We start from the raw sequence: 17978 nt of genomic DNA, 5'->3' as shown, positions 1-17978 counted from the left end.
GTGCTACTTATATTGATATATGTAGTATATGACGCGAGTCAGGAATGTAATGTCTGGCGGCAGAAGATGGGGAAGATCGAGAAAGGAAGAACGGGAATAAAAAGTAATTAGTATGGAAATGCAAGAACAATGAAGTTCGAGACAATTATTCAACATTTTGCAAATTAAGTATTATAGTATGGTTTTTCTATTTTATCAAGTAACTGTAATTTCGTGCTGAACGTAATTCGATTGTCCCCACCCGTGTTCTGTTCACTATAGAATATATTTGTAAAATCTCAGCAAAATTACAAATACATTCTTTCTGTTTAATGTCTCACATTAACTCGGTGCTTAGATACTGTGAAACTATTCGATCAAATTTAGACGGAAGTTCTTATTTATTATTCTGCAATTCCATCCAAATTGTTTTACGATTATCAACAGAGAAAAAGAACCTCTTTTTACCTACATATTCACAAATTGATTTTATTCTAATTAAATTAAAAATATAATTTACTTCTCAAACGAAAATAAAAGTATACAATGGAATGATGAATAAGCCAAGACATTTCAAACTGAAGCCGAAATTTATGTCAAGATGATATGATTTTCAAGATAGTTTGTCGTGTAATTTAATTGTAGACCTATGAGATAAACTATTTTGTGTTTATGTGATATGACAAAATGTGGGCAAGAAGTTAAAAATAAAATAAAGTTTCATTTAATTGTGGACTAAAATAATTTCATGAATTCAAAACAAAAAAAGAAATAAAAGAAAATTATCAGATGATCTAAGTCGGTCTTGTTAGAGATGATATACAATTAGTTAGTAATCTATGCTTCATATGATTCAGTTTATGTGTGAATCGAAAAAGAAAGCAAAGATGGATACTGGGTAGCAGTGGAATCCAGGATGCGCATTTCGTCATATCTGGGACTCCTTAGCTAGATATACCTGTATCTCAGAGTTGATGATCACTCTGAGACACGAATCTAGTACCGTTCACTTCAAACACTACCACGTTATCCACTTAGCTACTGAATCCTGATAACCACTTGCTTGTGCAATGGGGTGAAGTTTTAAATTCACTTGATATTGTTTACTTGAATTTTCCCATTGATGTTTATGACTGCAATTGATCAGTCTCATACAGGCATATGTGCATATTGTGAGTATTGCCTTGTGAATTGAAAAATAGAGGCTTAAAATGCGTTACCGAACTGAAACTGTCTATACAAGATGGAAAACTGTCTAAGATCGTTTGATTTTCAGTGGTCCTCCAGCTTAAATAATATGGTGGGCGAACTTCTTTTGGAATTAAAATACCTGATTCTTGTTGTAATCCTCTATGAAAGACCCTTATGTTTGCATCATTCAAGTATTCATTTGATTTCGGCATTATAATATTCACCTACAACAGTATCCTAGAAAATGTAATAGTGAATTCACAAAAGGAAACAATTTATTAGGTTACTAATATTATGATTTAACTAGTGGTAAAATGTATGTGAAGTAAATCACTTGATTTACGTAGCATATACGATGTGCATTCCAAGTACATGTTACAATTAATAAAGACCAAAAAAAAAAAATAAAATGTAAGACAATAATGTTGTTTTGTCTTCATCAAAGTTACGCGTACTTCCTGACAAGGTCAGTTGATTAAAATGTATGATTAAAGCTAGTTACGAACGAAAAACACAATGGTTTTCATTTTACCAACCTTTCATTTGTTCCTCACCCTATTTTTGTTTCATTATTTCTTTTCAACCATTGATTTGATAACTTTTGCAGGTGAATTTAGTAAAATGTCTACAGGTCAAACGGTTTTTAGCTATTTAGAATGAATTTCATTTGAAAATATCTAAAATACCAATCTAGTCTTTTATGAAGTTGAATTGACAGTAGCTTATAAATGAATAAGGTTTATAACCTACAATATTATACACAACAATACATTTCAACTTCAAAATGATTAGTGTTACAAATTTAAATAAAAATACAAATACTTACTAAAAAAAATCAGCATTTACTTAACCTGGTGTTTGATATCGAAACACTGATAGATGTACAGAAAAGATGAAATCCTAATCATCATATGAAGTATCACAGTAATATACTGGCATCATTGAGGGTATAATGTGTCAGAAAGATGCAATTACCATATTAGTGTACATTTTTATTACAATACCAGTGTGTAATCATATGAAGTATGTGCCAGTATGGAAAGGACTTAAGCGGTTAGGCATGTTTTTACCCCAAAATGAAGGTAGATATTTTTAATCAACTTGAAAATAATAAATATTACCTAATGAAGTCAGTTATTATATATCAGTTATTGAAAGATGACAAGTTCAAAGTGTATATTTTACCACAATTAATATATTCAATATAATTGAATCTAATTCTTAATACGAACATTGTTTATCAGAAATATATAGACCTACACTTTTCTTTTTAAGGTCAAGGTAACGATAACGATAAGACGTACTTCTTTTGTACGCATAGTTCTGGTTTAAGCTCCTGGATGGTAAGAGCTTCGGCTATTTTTAAGAGTTGGATACGAAGAACTCTTAAAAATAGCTGAAGCTGTTACCATCCAGGAGCTTAAACCAGAACTATGCGTACAAAAGAAGTACGTCTTATCGTTATCGTTGCCTTGGCCTTAATTACTTTCCTTTTTAACTAAAATGTTAAAGAGAAATCAGTTCATGTTCATTAAATCATTCACGTATTATGTATTTTATTACTGCTAGATTAAAAGTCTTTTAATAAAAATTCTAAAAAAAAAAATAAAATGAAATAAACAACTCCCAGGAGCATTCAATCAAATTTAATTGAATTTTTCATATTAAACAAAATTACCTTTTATGGTGCTTTGTTTTTCCTGATGTGTAAAATATATTGACCAATCGAAATCAAATTAAATTTAGTCAAATTAAAAATGGTTTGATATAATACAGAATAATTATTTGCTTAGAATGTTTTATTTCAATCTGTTACACTAATGACACAAAAAATATAAAATATCCATAAAGATAATGTTTGCAAGATTTTCTAGTTTTCAATTTTTCATGTTTACTATCACAAAGAGTTTTGTGGATATTATAGTAGTTTAAAAATTGAGTTCATTAATTAATTGAACCTAGATCACCATGGAAAACTTGGAAGCACTAGACGACCGCTTCGTCAAACTATTGGACTGCTCAGTAGTGCGCATCCATGATCCTGCCTGGCGAGATTTGAACCCAGGACCTGTCGGTCTCGCACTCGAACACCTAACCTCTAGACCACTGAGTTGGCATCCACCTTCAACGAATCCACGAGATTGAGCGACACATCCATCATAGTCTTCACTGAGTTACTACCTCACAACAGACCCGGTTAAGCTATACTGATCACTGCTTTTCACTAGAACTCCAGGAAATACCACTTGACTGATCTGAAGTCGGTCGTGGTTGCAAGTGATGGGGAGTCCCACAGTAGGCGAAACGATCGTCCAGTGCTTCCAGGTTTTCCATGGTGATCTAATTTCAATCGACTCATGAACTCAACTATTAACTTACTATAATATCCACAAAATCCCCTTCTGATAATAATCATTATATGCTCACTAGTGACTGGATTCAAGAGGTATTTCCTGGAGTTCTATTGAGAAGCATTGACCAGTGGAGTTTTTAATGTTTGTCAAGTTATATTTTGAAGAAGTAAATTTTCAGTATTTAAGGCTATTTACGACTTGCGAAAAATGTCAAAGTTTTTTTGAAGTGTTATTCATAACACTAAAAATTACAGTAGCCTGATGTATGAATATGGTTAACAAATGGCAGTAATAGGAAATTTGTTGTGGGAATGCAAAAATCTATGTAATAATGAGCCTTTACACTTTTATAATCCTTAAAGCAAAAAGAAATAAGTCTAGCAGAAAAAAGCTATCAAATGTTTTCCCTGTATCTTTCACTTATCTGAACACCGAGCTGACATATATAGATACAGATACAACTAACTTTTTTAAAAAAGACTGAAATCATCGTAGAAAATGAAAGAATAGTACGATAAACATATTATATTTATTCAAGACATGATGAAGTAAGAATATGTTTTAACTGTTCATTGTTCAAATTAAGTAATTAGCTCCATTAATTAATCCATAAAAGTAAAACGTACATTACAAATATTTATGCGACATCAAAGAGATTGAGTAGTTTGCTAGTTAAGAATCTAAATAGCATTCAAACGTACAAAATGTTCTTTAGGTTCTTATACAAAACTTCAAGAAACTAAACAAAACGAGATAAAATTTGCAACAATATTATTATTTTTAGATTGAGACCATGAATCAACCAAGGTTAGACCACCATTGAAAACCTGGAAGCACTGGACGGCCGATTCGTCCTAGTATGGGACGTTTCAGCAATGCGCAACGGCGATCCTGTGCGCGAGATTAGAACTCAGGACCTTCAGTTTCGCGTGCGGAAGCCTAACCTCTAGATCACTGGGCCGAAATCTGACAGTAATGTCCCAGAGGTTAAGTGGTCGCGCATGAGACTGAAGGTCCTGGGTTACAATACTGCGTTCGGAATGGTGGACATGCACTGCTGAAGAGTCCCATACTAGGACAAATTAGCCGTTCAGTGCCTCCAGGTATTTAGTCGTCGTCTAACCTTGATCGATTCATGATTTCAATCAAAAACGTAATAATCTCCACAACCCCACACTGATAATAATTATTTTTGCCAGTGTATTTCAAAGAGCTGCGATCATGATTCACTTATAAAGTGGGAATGGTACTCTAATTGAATTTTTTAAAAGTTCCAGGTGATAAAATCAGAATGGAGGAAACAAGTAAGCTGAAACGATTTGACAGAATAAATTAAATATTTTGCAATTAGTGTCAATAAGTTTTTAGAATATGCTAACAATAATGTATCTGTCATCCAATCGACCGAAATATAGCTAAATGATCTAATAGCTAAGCATTACACTTGTAACACATTCAAGCAAACGAACACAACCTGTTTCTGTTGTCTAGCATTAACTAAACCGGATTTCTTAATGGTCAATCCTAACTTTTATCTTTGATATATTTGATGCAAATAGTAAGACAACAAATCATTGATATATTTCACTTGTTTATGTAATGTATTCTAGATAACTCACGGAGTCTATGGATAAAATTATTGTTATATTGATTCTCTACTTTAGTTTACTCTTGAGCATCATGTAATCAATCTCGGTTCAGTGCAAATTAATTATTAACCTATAAAATCTCTATGGCAGCCACAAAATTATGTAGAATTAAGGATTTTAGAAATATTTGCACGGTTCAGTGGTTTATTTACAGTTATAATAAATGAGTTAACAAATATTACTATGAGTGACGTTAAACATTTTATTTTTTTAGTATTTTAGATAATGCAAGATAATTGTACCTATAATGGATGCGTTAGATGGAACTTATTTCTTTGAGCTAAATGCTTCGTTTATGAAATTCTCACCAACATCAGTAGTGATGTTGTCCGGAATGACAACAAAAGTTATGTAATATTTTAAGTCTATAGAAGTAAATTATTTGTCTTACCAACTGATAAACAAGTACTTTTAACCTTTGCCTCAGTTCACATTTAACAGCTGTATTTCTAGAAGTTGACTAGTATAGTGTCTACTGTATTAAATCAACTTTTAATGATAATATTCTCATTTTCAAGAATATTCGAAAATAGTCGTAAAACGAAAATAAATACACTAGTTATCTTTGTAATTCTCTCACTGGTTACTATGTATTTACTTACTTACTTACGCCTGTTACTCCTAATGGAACATAGGCCACCGCCGACCATTCTACAACCCACTCTGTCCCGGGCCTTCCTTCCTAGTTCCATCCAATTCCTGTTCATTTTTCTCATGTCTATTTCCATCTCCCGGTGTAATGTGTTCTTTGGTCTTCCTATTCTCCTTTGGCATTCAGGATTCCATGTGAGGGCTTGCCTCGTGACGCAGTTGGGTGCTTTCCTTAATGTGTGTCCTATCCACTTCCAGCTCTTCTTCCTGATTTCTTCCTCCACTGGGATCTGGTTTGCTCTCTCCCACAGTTGGTTGTTGCTAATAGTGTCCGGCCAACGGATCCAAAGTATTTTGTGTAGACAACTGTTAATAAACACTTGTATCTTCCGGATGGTGGCTTTCGTAGTTCTCCAGGTTTCCGCCCCATACAGTAGAACTGTGTTGACATTTGTATTGAAAATCCTGACCTTGGTGTTGGTTGACAGTTGTTTTGAGTTCCAGATGTTCTTTAATTGTAAATATGCTGCTCTTGCTTTGCCGATCCGCGCCTTCACATCTGCATCAGATCCACCATGTTCATCAATGATGCTGCCCAAATATGTAAAGGTTTTTACATTTTCCCAATCTTCTCCGTCAATTGTGATTGGGTTGGTGCATGCTGTGTTGTACCAGAGAATCTTGCTTTTCCCTTTGTGTATATTGAGACCTACTGCTGCCGAGGCTGCTTCTACACTGGTCGTTTTCTCTTGCATTTGTTGTTGCGTTTGGGATAGAAGGGCCAGATCATCTGCGAAGTCTAGATCGTCTAACTGCATCCTAGATGTCCACTGTATCCCGCGTTTCCCTTCAGATGTTGACGTCTTCATGATCCAGTCGATCACCAGGAAAAAGAGAAAGGGTGAGAGTAGGCAACCTTGCCTAACACCGGTCTTCACTTCGAACGACTTTTACTATGTATTATGGTAAATGAAATTATAGAGAAATAGCTTCTTCATACATATATATCAATAACGTGAAAAATTTTGCCGAAATATCCTATAAATCGATCTTTCAAAATAGATTTTATTCATTCGATTATGGCCTATAATTATTGTAACAAAATATTTTATAAAGAATTATTAACAAATTAATAGAAAAATATGACTTTTTGATATGCAAGTGATAACGCTTGTGTTGGAGAGTCTGAATTCGTAAAAGTAAAAAGATTTTTAAGTCTTTTTCATAATATTACTTAAGATTTGGGTACTTATAACAACAGACCAAAGAAAAGGCACAGAAATCGAGTAGTGTATGATGATAAGCATATATTTTAAGTATAAATCTAATTTGAGATCTCAATACTATGCTTTAATAAAACGTTACATGATTAACATTGACTGTTAGATTAAAATAGTCAGAGTACAACAACAGTTAGTAACTTATAGTATTCTAAAATGATATCATCAAGATATTGTTAGAATTATTTCAATACTCATTGGAATGGATAAGTTAAGTTTGAGCTCTTACTTGCAGTAGTTTCAATTAATCAACTAAGCTTTATGCTATGTAATTTCATATTTTTCCCTTGAATGATTTAATAGGGTCAGAAACACGTCTAATATCAAACAATTAGAGAGTTATTTCACTTCTTAAATGTGTGTTTTTTATTTAGATTTACGTGGAATGTAGATTAAAACTTTCTCTTACGTTATGTCTACTTATGTGATTTAACGCTTAAGTATAAACTGGTAGAAATAACTGAATATAAAATTTGATGTATGAACAAATATGATCAGTGCACGAACAGGTTTCTGATGCATTTGTAGTGTTAGATATTAGCTCAAATTCAAAGATATTGTTGGAATGAGTGGACTCTTTAAAAGATTTGTACACATTGAATCATTCTTTGCAGCCCATAACATAAATCGAATTTTGGTAAAGAAATCCTATAATTTCTTTTTAATATTCTGAGATATATGATGTGTTTAGTAGTAAAAATGTTCCTTAAATGCTTTGAGTCCGGTTATAACTAGCCTACTAAGGTTTTAGATGTGAAGTGATGAAATTTTGATCCAAAGTTTATTACTTTGGTGATATCATTGATATTTACCATACAGTTTCACTAGATTTAAAAAATAATTAACATCATTTCAACGTTTTCAAAAATCTATATTCTAGTTTGTTACAATCACATAATTTAATGTTTCCAATGTTTTATAACGATACTTTGATCTTCCTAACTTTGCTACGTTCATGAAAATGTTCATTCCAGAAAGGTCACATACTTTATTAAGAAAACGCATAATAGATGTGAGCTAATTTTTAAAAAAAAATTTTATAATGATTTGAAATGAAGGTCATATAGTAAGATTTGTAGGAGTTGTTAGCCAAGTTAACCTGATATGAAGAGATTAATACGAAGCAGTAAATTAATATAAATTTAGATTTCTGTAGACCTGCCATTAAAATTAATCTGTTATCATTGAGTCTATTAATATAAACGTAATTTATTACGTAGTAAACCAAATGTTATTCGATTAACCGACAGAAGAAACGTTAAACATACTGTCATTGAGAATAACTATACAAACAAAATGAATATCTGAAGAAAACCTATAACAAATAAGGTTGATTGATTAGTTACCTGTAATGAAATTCTTCAAGTAAAGTTTTAACTAAAGTAAAATCTGGTGATATTCAGAATAATAGTGTGATATTTACAGTTAAACAATCCAGCGTTGGAAATTCATTGCTACGAATAGTATTGATTTAAATGAATTATTTTGAACTTTTTTACTTTTACTTACACCAGTTACTCCTCGTGAAGGAGCATAGGCCGCTCACCAGCATTCTCCATCCAACCCTGTCCTGGGCAATCCTTTCCAGCTCCTTCCAGTTGCTATTCATCCTTTCCATATCTGCTTTTATTTCCCGACGTAATGTGTTCTTTGGCCTTCCTCTTTTCCGCCTTCCTTCAGGACTCCAAGTTAGGGCCTGTCTCGTGATGCAGTTTGACGATTTGCGTAATGTATGTCCTATTCATTTCCGTCGTCTTTTCCTGATTTCTTCTTCAGCTGGAAGCTGATTTGTTCTCTCCCACAAAAAGCTGTTGCTGATGGTATTCGACCAATGGATGTTAAGTGTCTTGTGTAGACAGATATTTATAAATACTTGTACCTTCTTGATGGTGGTTGTTGTAGTTCTCAAAGTTTCAGCTCCGTACAGTAGAACTTTCTTGATGTTCGTATTGAAGATTGTGACTTTGATATTGGTTGAAAGTTGTTTTGAGTTCCATACTTTCTTCAATTGTAGGAATGCGGCCCATGCTTTGTCAATCCTTGCCTTTACGTCTGCATCTGAACCTCCTTGTTCATCGACGATGCTTTCCAGGTATGTGAAGGATTATTTTGAAAGCTATGAGTAAATAGAATAAGTTCATCTTATAAACTTCAGAGTTATTCAAATATTTTCCACCATCTCAATATTTTCATCGTAAAGACAATGAACATTCAAAACAACTTGACAAAAAAGAAAGAATTCTGAAAGACCTAAATTAATAAAGACCTCAAAACTTTGATAATAAGCTTCATCAAGAGAACACATAATATCGGATATTTAGTTTTTATTTACTGATGATTTAAAAAGAAATGGTAAATACAAAACAATTTTTTCCTGGTTTTTAATCAGTTACTTGGGTCTACAATGAAAATCATAATTAAATTGAGCATATTTAAAAAGGTAACTAAATCACACATCGTATTATTCAAAATTTAGACTTGGAATTTAGTACAACTGTTTGTCCATAGTAAAAACAATATTTAAAATGTAGATCAAAATATCCCATGTTATTGATAATATATCTCTTTATTCATATAGGCAAAGTAAAGTAAAAAAAAGAAGAAAAGAATTTTCAGTATAGACTTATGGAGATTGTTGAACAGAACAATTTAGGAATAATAGGAAAATAGATTTTTAGTTGCTTCATCAAGCACGATTCTCAATACATGAATACATGATTATCAAACAATACAATCAGCTATATTGTAGATCATTCACAGAACTCAATAGAACTAGTAGAATTCAAAACAATTGTTGTGATCCTATTTTATTATACTATTTCGATTTTGAAAATATTTAATTTTATCTAAGGGAAATATTAAAAAGAAATCTTCTTCGAAATATTCCATAATCGTCTACTAGAATCCATCTTGAGTTTTTTTTTAAGAAAAAAAAATTGGATAAATTCCATTCATCATTCAATCGATCAATATAGAAATGAACAGTCTTTAATAATAGTTCCAATTTTTATTTCACTACACCTCCACTATTCAATCTATCACGATCAAATTATTTTTTCGTTTTGTTTCCAAAAGCTGGCTTAGTAAGTTAACTTGATTGTATTTAAGTTTAGAAATGATGGGTGAAATATATATATATATTTATTCATATTTCTTTTCCCTAACCTATCAGACAACTGATATGAAAATCACTTTTCACATTCATATTATACATACTTAAGTAATTTATTTTTATCAATGTTGATTTAACAAATTCATAAAAAAAACACAAAGAAACAGGGGGAAAATCAACAACTAGAAAGATTTTGTTCGCCACAAACTAAGTTATCTTTGTTTATATTTGACATAGTAACGGTGTATATGATTTTGTGAAGATTTATACAGTTCCTTGTTGTTTCGTTTCGTTGCTAGTTTTTTGTTGTTGATTTTTTAAAATAAAATTTTATAACAAAAATGGAAGTGAGAATGTAGTATCTGGTTATAATATGAAAAATCAAATGGTTAATTTGGTTATTTGTTATGTTTGAATGTTTAAATTGTGAGTGATAATGAAAAGATAAACTGAAAATTACTGTTTCAGATCAAGATTTTAATAAAAAAAAACTTTATTCAGTCATCAACAACCATTCAGGGAATGAATTTTCATATCTAATTATTTAATGAAGTTGTTTATTCTATCTTAAATAGTCTTATGAAGAGTAAAAAAAGACAGTATTTACGAAATAATGTAATACAGATTCATATTGTGAGATATTGCCACTAAGCTGCCTAATCTTCAGTATGAGATAATTGCACTGATCAATCACCGAGTAATAAATAATATCATATTTTCCTAGTTCCTAGTACTTATTCAGTTTTATGAAACGACATTATCAGTCGATGTGATGGTTGACTTCAAAAGTTTATCAGAATATAGTGCATTTGATCTTGAGTCAATTTATATTAGTATCTATATCAATAGAATTCAATTTAAACGAAGACTTAGATAAGTTACATTGGTTATTAATCATCAGTCAAACAGTTCATAATGCCATGAAACTATCAATAAACCCATGTGAAAGTTTAATGCAAATCGTGTTTAAGCTAAACTTGCTCATAGTGATGAAGATTGCAATGACTTTACAGTTTGTGTTTATGTTGCTCAGAAAAACTTCGCGATAACATTTAAATGAAAGACATATCGAATTATCTTCATGAAGTATATGCACTCAAGATTTCAGCAATGTAATTACATGGAAAATCAAACACATAATTGTACATTTAAAAAAGTGGATAGCAACTAATCCTTTTTAAGATTGGACATTTCAAGTTTAAGCACGGCATTTTTGTGGCAATCATCGGTTAAGCATTATTTTATTCTTAAAGCGTGCGGCTGATTATTATTGTATCTTTTCTCATAGGTTGAACGTTGTATATAAGTGATTTTAACAAACAGTACTGATTATTCAGTATAACTTGAAACATTTTGGAAAATTACTATCGTATTTAAAACATAATCGTTTTGTTTATCAAGGTCATAACTTATAAGTGTCAAACAGATCCAAAGGCATGAGAAAGCCTTGTTCTCATAATAAAACAGAGCTTATTAATAAGACCTGACAAATATGAAGCGTACATCAAGCAGAGCTTACTGTCAATATTTTTTAACCAATTAGTATTGATTATACTTCTGCTCTGCATGTCATAAAAAGTATTTTACACTTTAAAACTTAAGGTTCTCATTATATATATGTAGTTGTTTCACTCAATGAACTGTAACCAATACCATGATATCTGCTAATAAAGAAAAATAATTTTATTCCAGAAAAACATTTTTTCAAGACTTATTGGTAGTATTAGAATGGCTTAAAGATAAACATAATAAGCATGTACTGTCAATCACAAGGATAAATACAAACTTAATTGACAGTTGTGTGATATACAGCATTTTAAAAAATATATATTGCCATTTCTGTATGTGATTAAATCTTATCATTTTTAGTGTACTGATGGAAATAAGTACTTTGAAAGATTTAGACATAACTACGTACTTTCTATTTAAGGTGGATAGATTTTCAACACATAGTAATTAGATGATCTAAGAAACACTTCATATTTAGTGAGCATAATTCACTTTTGTGCATTTAAACATGTTGAAGATTTTTTTCTTCAAAATATGCTACTTTTGTTTTTGAATATTAAATGTAACCTACATATAAATTATATTACACATTTGTTAATATTAGTTGAGAAAAAGAAACGAACACATCAGAAGCAAATGAGCTACCCATCAATTAAATTAGATAATGGTTGTGCAGTATCTCTAAATGACTAAAGTTAGAACAAATCAGTGGTTTGAAGTTAAGAAAATACTGCGCTACCTGAAGGTCCTGAATTATATTCAAGATGGAGTAGTGAGTGAGCACATATCAGGATGAGACAGCAAAATAATGCTTCTTGATTTTCATTGGTTATTTAACTACAATCGTTCTGTGATACAAACTGTGACATTCACCAGTCTTCACACAACCCACTTTGCTAATAAAAAGCAATGAAAAGATAAACTATAAAAGATACATTGCTCTAAGTCTGAAGATGAATGCACATTCTATTGCTCCAAATTTGTTGTATCAAAATATAACACCTATTGAGTTAAAACTATATGATATTGATTTTGAGCAGTGTCAAAATCTTTGATAGTTTTAGCTAACAAAAAAATTGAGACAGATTAGTGAGATAACATTGATTTAATAAATACATTATGAAATTATACTAACACATATGACTTATGTTGATACAACAGTAAAAGACATTAACAAGGAACCGAAAGTAGATTAATTGAGTCGATTTTCAAAAATTGCATTGATGACTAACAGTACATAAAAATCGGTGTGATTGTGTTTAAATCAAGTTATACAGATATTATTAATATTATGAAGATCATTATAGAATTTTTATATACGCAAGCATAAGACAAACCGTTCAAGTTTTCTCCCGTATAATGATTCATTTATTTCTGTTACTTACTTAAAATAGTTAACAATTATAAACATATTAAAAAACTTAATTAAACAAACATTTCATGTACAAAGTGATTAAGTGGTAGTCTTACATCAACATAATAAATATCAAAAATTTAAGTTTATATTTTAAGCCTAGTAGAAAAATGCAACTAAAATCCTGTGTAAAACCATGCTGAACAGATGACAACCAGATTAGTTTTATATTAACTGAATGAATTGCTTATTTTAATAAATAATAGTCTATCAAAAGTTTAGCTTTAAAATTTAGTCGACTTTTTATTGAGGAATAATCATAATCCTAGAAATTGAAAAAAGAATAATAATATTTTAATCATTTAAACACTTTATTTATTACTGAAAACTACTTAACATTGAAGTGTTGTCTATATTATAAATATTCCACCACCACCACCATCCCCCGCCAAAAAAGTAACAACAATTATGAAAATACTTCCTATGAAATCCACACGTACATAGTAACGCTAGTGTTGACTATTTTTTTTTTTCATAAAAAAAAGAAAGAGAGAAATAGCACAACAATTTGTTGTTAAGGTATCTTTTCTCGTTCATTACTGTTTTATACAATGAACGAAAATTAAATGAAACAATTTTCCCCATTTATAAAACAAAACAAAACAAAAAAATAAATGAAAAAATAAAACTCCAGTACAATTTAGAATTTTGTTTTTAGAAACAAGATAGATTCACATCATTTTATTATTATTTTAAAAAATCCGGAAATTATAAACACTACACTTCATTCAAAAATGATACTGATTTATTCATTTTTAAAATTTTTGGATGAGTATTTGTTCTCTTTTTTTATCATCAGTCAAAGAAAGAAAAACAACAACAACAACAACAACATCGAGAACACCGAGAAAAATTTATTTAGATTGTTTTCTGTACACATAATTTTGATTATTATCGTTAAACAGCTTGTTACTTCTTTCTTTCTTTCTTTTTTTTTCTTTTTAGAAGAAATGAAAATTTTGAACTTTGAATATGATGTATTAATCTCTTGAGAAATTTACTGAATAATTCAATCAACCTTATTTTAAAATTTGTTTAAAAAGAAATATATATATTCAATCGAATGGATTTATTTTACTTAAAGATTGAATTTTGAATAAACTAATCTGTCAAGAAATAGAATTGTTGTTCTTGAATAGATTTATTGTTAATAAAGATATTTAAGTTGAAATTTTCCATTCATTAAGTTATATACTATTTGGCAGAATGTATTAGTATCACATATATGTTGTATAGTTTGTTTATAGTAAATTAGATTCTAATGAACTATGTAGAACAGCTTATGGATTATTTTCTTTAGTTATATAATAATTATTAATATATTATTCAAAAGAGTATAACTTACACGACCTTTGAGAACTAAGAAAGATAATGTACTTTTACTAAATATTTAAAAGAAAATTATCATCTTGTTTATTTATAAAATTGACTTTCAATCGAAATATTTCTAACCTTTGGATAAAATAAACTGGAAAGTTTAACGGTTTTACTATTTGAAAAACGATTGAAGAACCAATTGTATAGGTTCTTTGTGTACTAAATAAAGAGTAACAAAATACTACTTATTTTTAACGTCTTCAAATTGTATGCCAGTAATTCTATGTAATTTGGTTATTTATTATTTGAAAAAGTGGCTTATACTAAGTCATGAAACGTCAGAAAATTTAGTTTTTCTACTCATTGGGATATTACAAATATATTATTTTTATTTATAATAATTGACTCAATGTTCAATTTACTGGAAATTATAAGATCGAACCTTGGTAATGATACCTACAAATTTTATGTAAGGTTGTACAGTAGGCTAAGAACATCATATATTTGAATAACTTGGTCATACTTTTAAGTTTGGATTTTTATAACAAGTGAATAATCATGACAATGTAAAGATAAGTCTAATAAGTGAAATATCAATTTGAACAAGTGTAGTTTATGGAAATTGTTAAAAGTTGAACCCTATAATTTGATCACCAATATGAGCATTAAATATTCTTTATATCTTTTTTAGCATACTAACAATCAACTTCCTAACTCCTTCACTGCCCGCTTTTCCACACCATTATTGAGTCACTTAAATTTTTACTGGCAAGACTATAATTTATAGACGAACCAATCAGATATAAGATAACAGGTCTTAGATTTTAGCGTGAAATTCATTCATTCAACTGGCTAAATAGCGTTTCGGCATTTTAGCTGTCATTTTGTGATGAAAACATTAAATCTAATTTCTAACCCTAACCATCGACTGTAAATCATAATTCCAATTCCTTGCACTGGTTTATAACCCTAATTCAGTCCTAGTTAGTTGTTGGACATTCTCAAGGTCACTTAAGCGTCGCCCAAAGACCGTCCATAAATTATAGTCTCACCTTATTATCTCAAAAATTTATTATGAAAGCATGATCCAATAAATGATGAAGTTATTTTGAATAGTTCGATTGTGCAAGTAAAATTCAATGCCAAAGTATGAAAACTGACAAATTTTAATAAGCACATAATCAAGCTATTTCGATTGAAAGAATAAATAATTCCATTAATTTTAGCCAACTTCAAAGTAGATGATATAAAACAACTGATGAGTTCAAGTAAAATATCATAAAATAATCATATGACACACAATTTTCATCGATAGAATTCGATCAACACTAAGAGAGACTTGACACACATACACTGATTATTAATCAGGTGCCAAGGAATTTTGGAGATATAATCTTGAAATATAAACAGACCAACTATTCAATATTTAAATATTCTCCTTCGTTCACCAGTTACTACTTCAATCATAATCTAATATACCAATTCTTCCTAAGTATGTTAATTTATTTTACAAAACTGTATCTTATCTCTCTCTACAACTATTAATCGACTATCTTTTGATATTAATCAACATATAATATTCCTATAATTTTCTTTTCTTATTTCATCATTAAAACACAAAATACGCTTAACATTGACATTAACAGGTGAAACTATTAGAATAGATAACAATTTGATAATGAATACATAACTGCCTTTTTTGTGTGTGCATATTAACTGACCTTTTCAGATAGTAATAGTGTTGACAATGAATTCGCTATTATTGGATTTCTCTATTTGATAGATTAAATAAATATGATTAGGATGAAAACTGATTCAATTGGAATGTGGAAGAATGTTTTCATGCATTCATCAGAAGAGTATCTATCTAATTTCATTGTATACAATAAAGTATTTGTATTAAAGAATTAGTCAGAACATTTTTTTTCATTGTATATGGACTTAAAGAAAATAACCCGTAAGGTAGCTTGGAAAAAAAGTAAGTCTTTAAGCTGTTATAAATCATATTTTTTTATTTAAATAACTATCGGAAATTGAAGCATTACTCGGTTTAAGGTGAAAAAGTGTCTAATATGAATAATCCGAAAAGAATGGGTTTTCAAGATTCGATGAAAAGGATAAGACAGTAAACAAATTACGGTATTCATAAGATTATATGAAATGTTGTTTTCTTAAAACACAGATGTCTGGCTCGTTTCACATTTATCTACACCATACATCTTTGAAAATTACTTCTGCATAACTAATTGATGCATTTATTTCATCTCCAAATTGTTTTGCTACTGTTATACATATATTAAAAAGATAATAATTGAAGAGGTTTAGCACATTTCAAGAAGCAAGCCTGAAGTACTGCTAACTGATCGTTTATTGACAACCCATGACCAATTTTTGGTTCAGTCCGAAACTCATTAGTTTATTTTGTTTCATATGACTACCTTGATTTAATAATGTATCAACTGGCTTTGGCAAGGACCTATAATTCAGGAGGTCGAAATCCATAAATTATTCATATCAAAATGGATAGCTACGCTAATTTCTTAAAATAAGTTTTGATGCTATTTGAAACGAAAATATAGATATCACGATTGAACAATGAGACCAAAACAACATGATCACTGAAAACAACTGTATACGACCCAATTATACTTGAACTTTTGAGCCACAGTTCAAGTATAATTGGGTCGTATACAGTTGTGTTCAGTGATCATGTTGTTTTGGTCTCATTGTTCAATCGTGATATCTATATTATCGTTTCAAATAGCCAACTTCGTAACCAACAAGCAGGATTCCGTAAGGATAGATCGTGTACAGACCAAATCGCAACTCTACGGATCATTGTGGAACAATCAATTGAATGGAATTCATCACTCTACATCAACTTCATTGACTACGAAAAAGCATTTGATAGTGTGGACAGAACAACACTATGGAAACTTCTTCAACACTACGGCGTCCCTCAGAAGATAATCAATATCATACGGAATTCATATGATGGATTAAACTGCAAAATCGTGCATGGAGAACAGTTGACAAAGTCGTTCGAAGTGAAGACCGGTGTTAGGCAAGGTTGCCTACTCTCACCCTTTCTCTTTTTCCTGGTGATCGACTGGATCATGAAGACGTCAACATCTGAAGGGAAACGCGGGATACAGTGGACATCTAGGATGCAGTTAAACGATCTAGACTTCGCAGATGATCTGGCCCTTCTATCCCAAACGCAACAACAAATGCAAGAGAAAACGACCAGTGTAGAAGCAGCCTCGGCAGCAGTAGGTCTCAATATACACAAAGGGAAAAGCAAGATTCTCTGGTACAACACAGCATGCACCAACCCAATCACAATTGACGGAGAAGATTGGGAAAATGTAAAAACCTTTACATATTTGGGCAGCATCATTGATGAACATGGTGGATCTGATGCAGATGTGAAGGCGCGGATCGGCAAAGCAAGAGCAGCATATTTACAATTAAAGAACATCTGGAACTCAAAACAACTGTCAACCAACACCAAGGTCAGGATTTTCAATACAAATGTCAACACAGTTCTACTGTATGGGGCGGAAACCTGGAGAACTACGA

At 30.7% G+C, this 17978-nt stretch overlaps 1 protein-coding gene across 1 annotated transcript in view; it reads left to right on the top strand.

Moving 5' to 3' along the window:
- Positions 1–14193, top strand: part of MS3_00010219 (uncharacterized protein) — a 63988-nt gene extending 49795 nt beyond the window's left edge. The window contains exon 2 of the mRNA XM_051218579.1: positions 14025–14193. The gene's annotated coding sequence lies outside the window, so the exon portion shown is untranslated. The remainder of the gene's footprint in view (positions 1–14024) is intronic.
- Positions 14194–17978: the final 3785 nt, after the last annotated feature.

This window comes from Schistosoma haematobium, chromosome 1 (assembly GCF_000699445.3).
Source record: "Schistosoma haematobium chromosome 1, whole genome shotgun sequence".
In the NCBI taxonomy this organism is placed as follows: Eukaryota; Metazoa; Platyhelminthes; class Trematoda; order Strigeidida; family Schistosomatidae; genus Schistosoma; species Schistosoma haematobium.
This window is presented reverse-complemented; position numbering and strand designations above follow the sequence as displayed.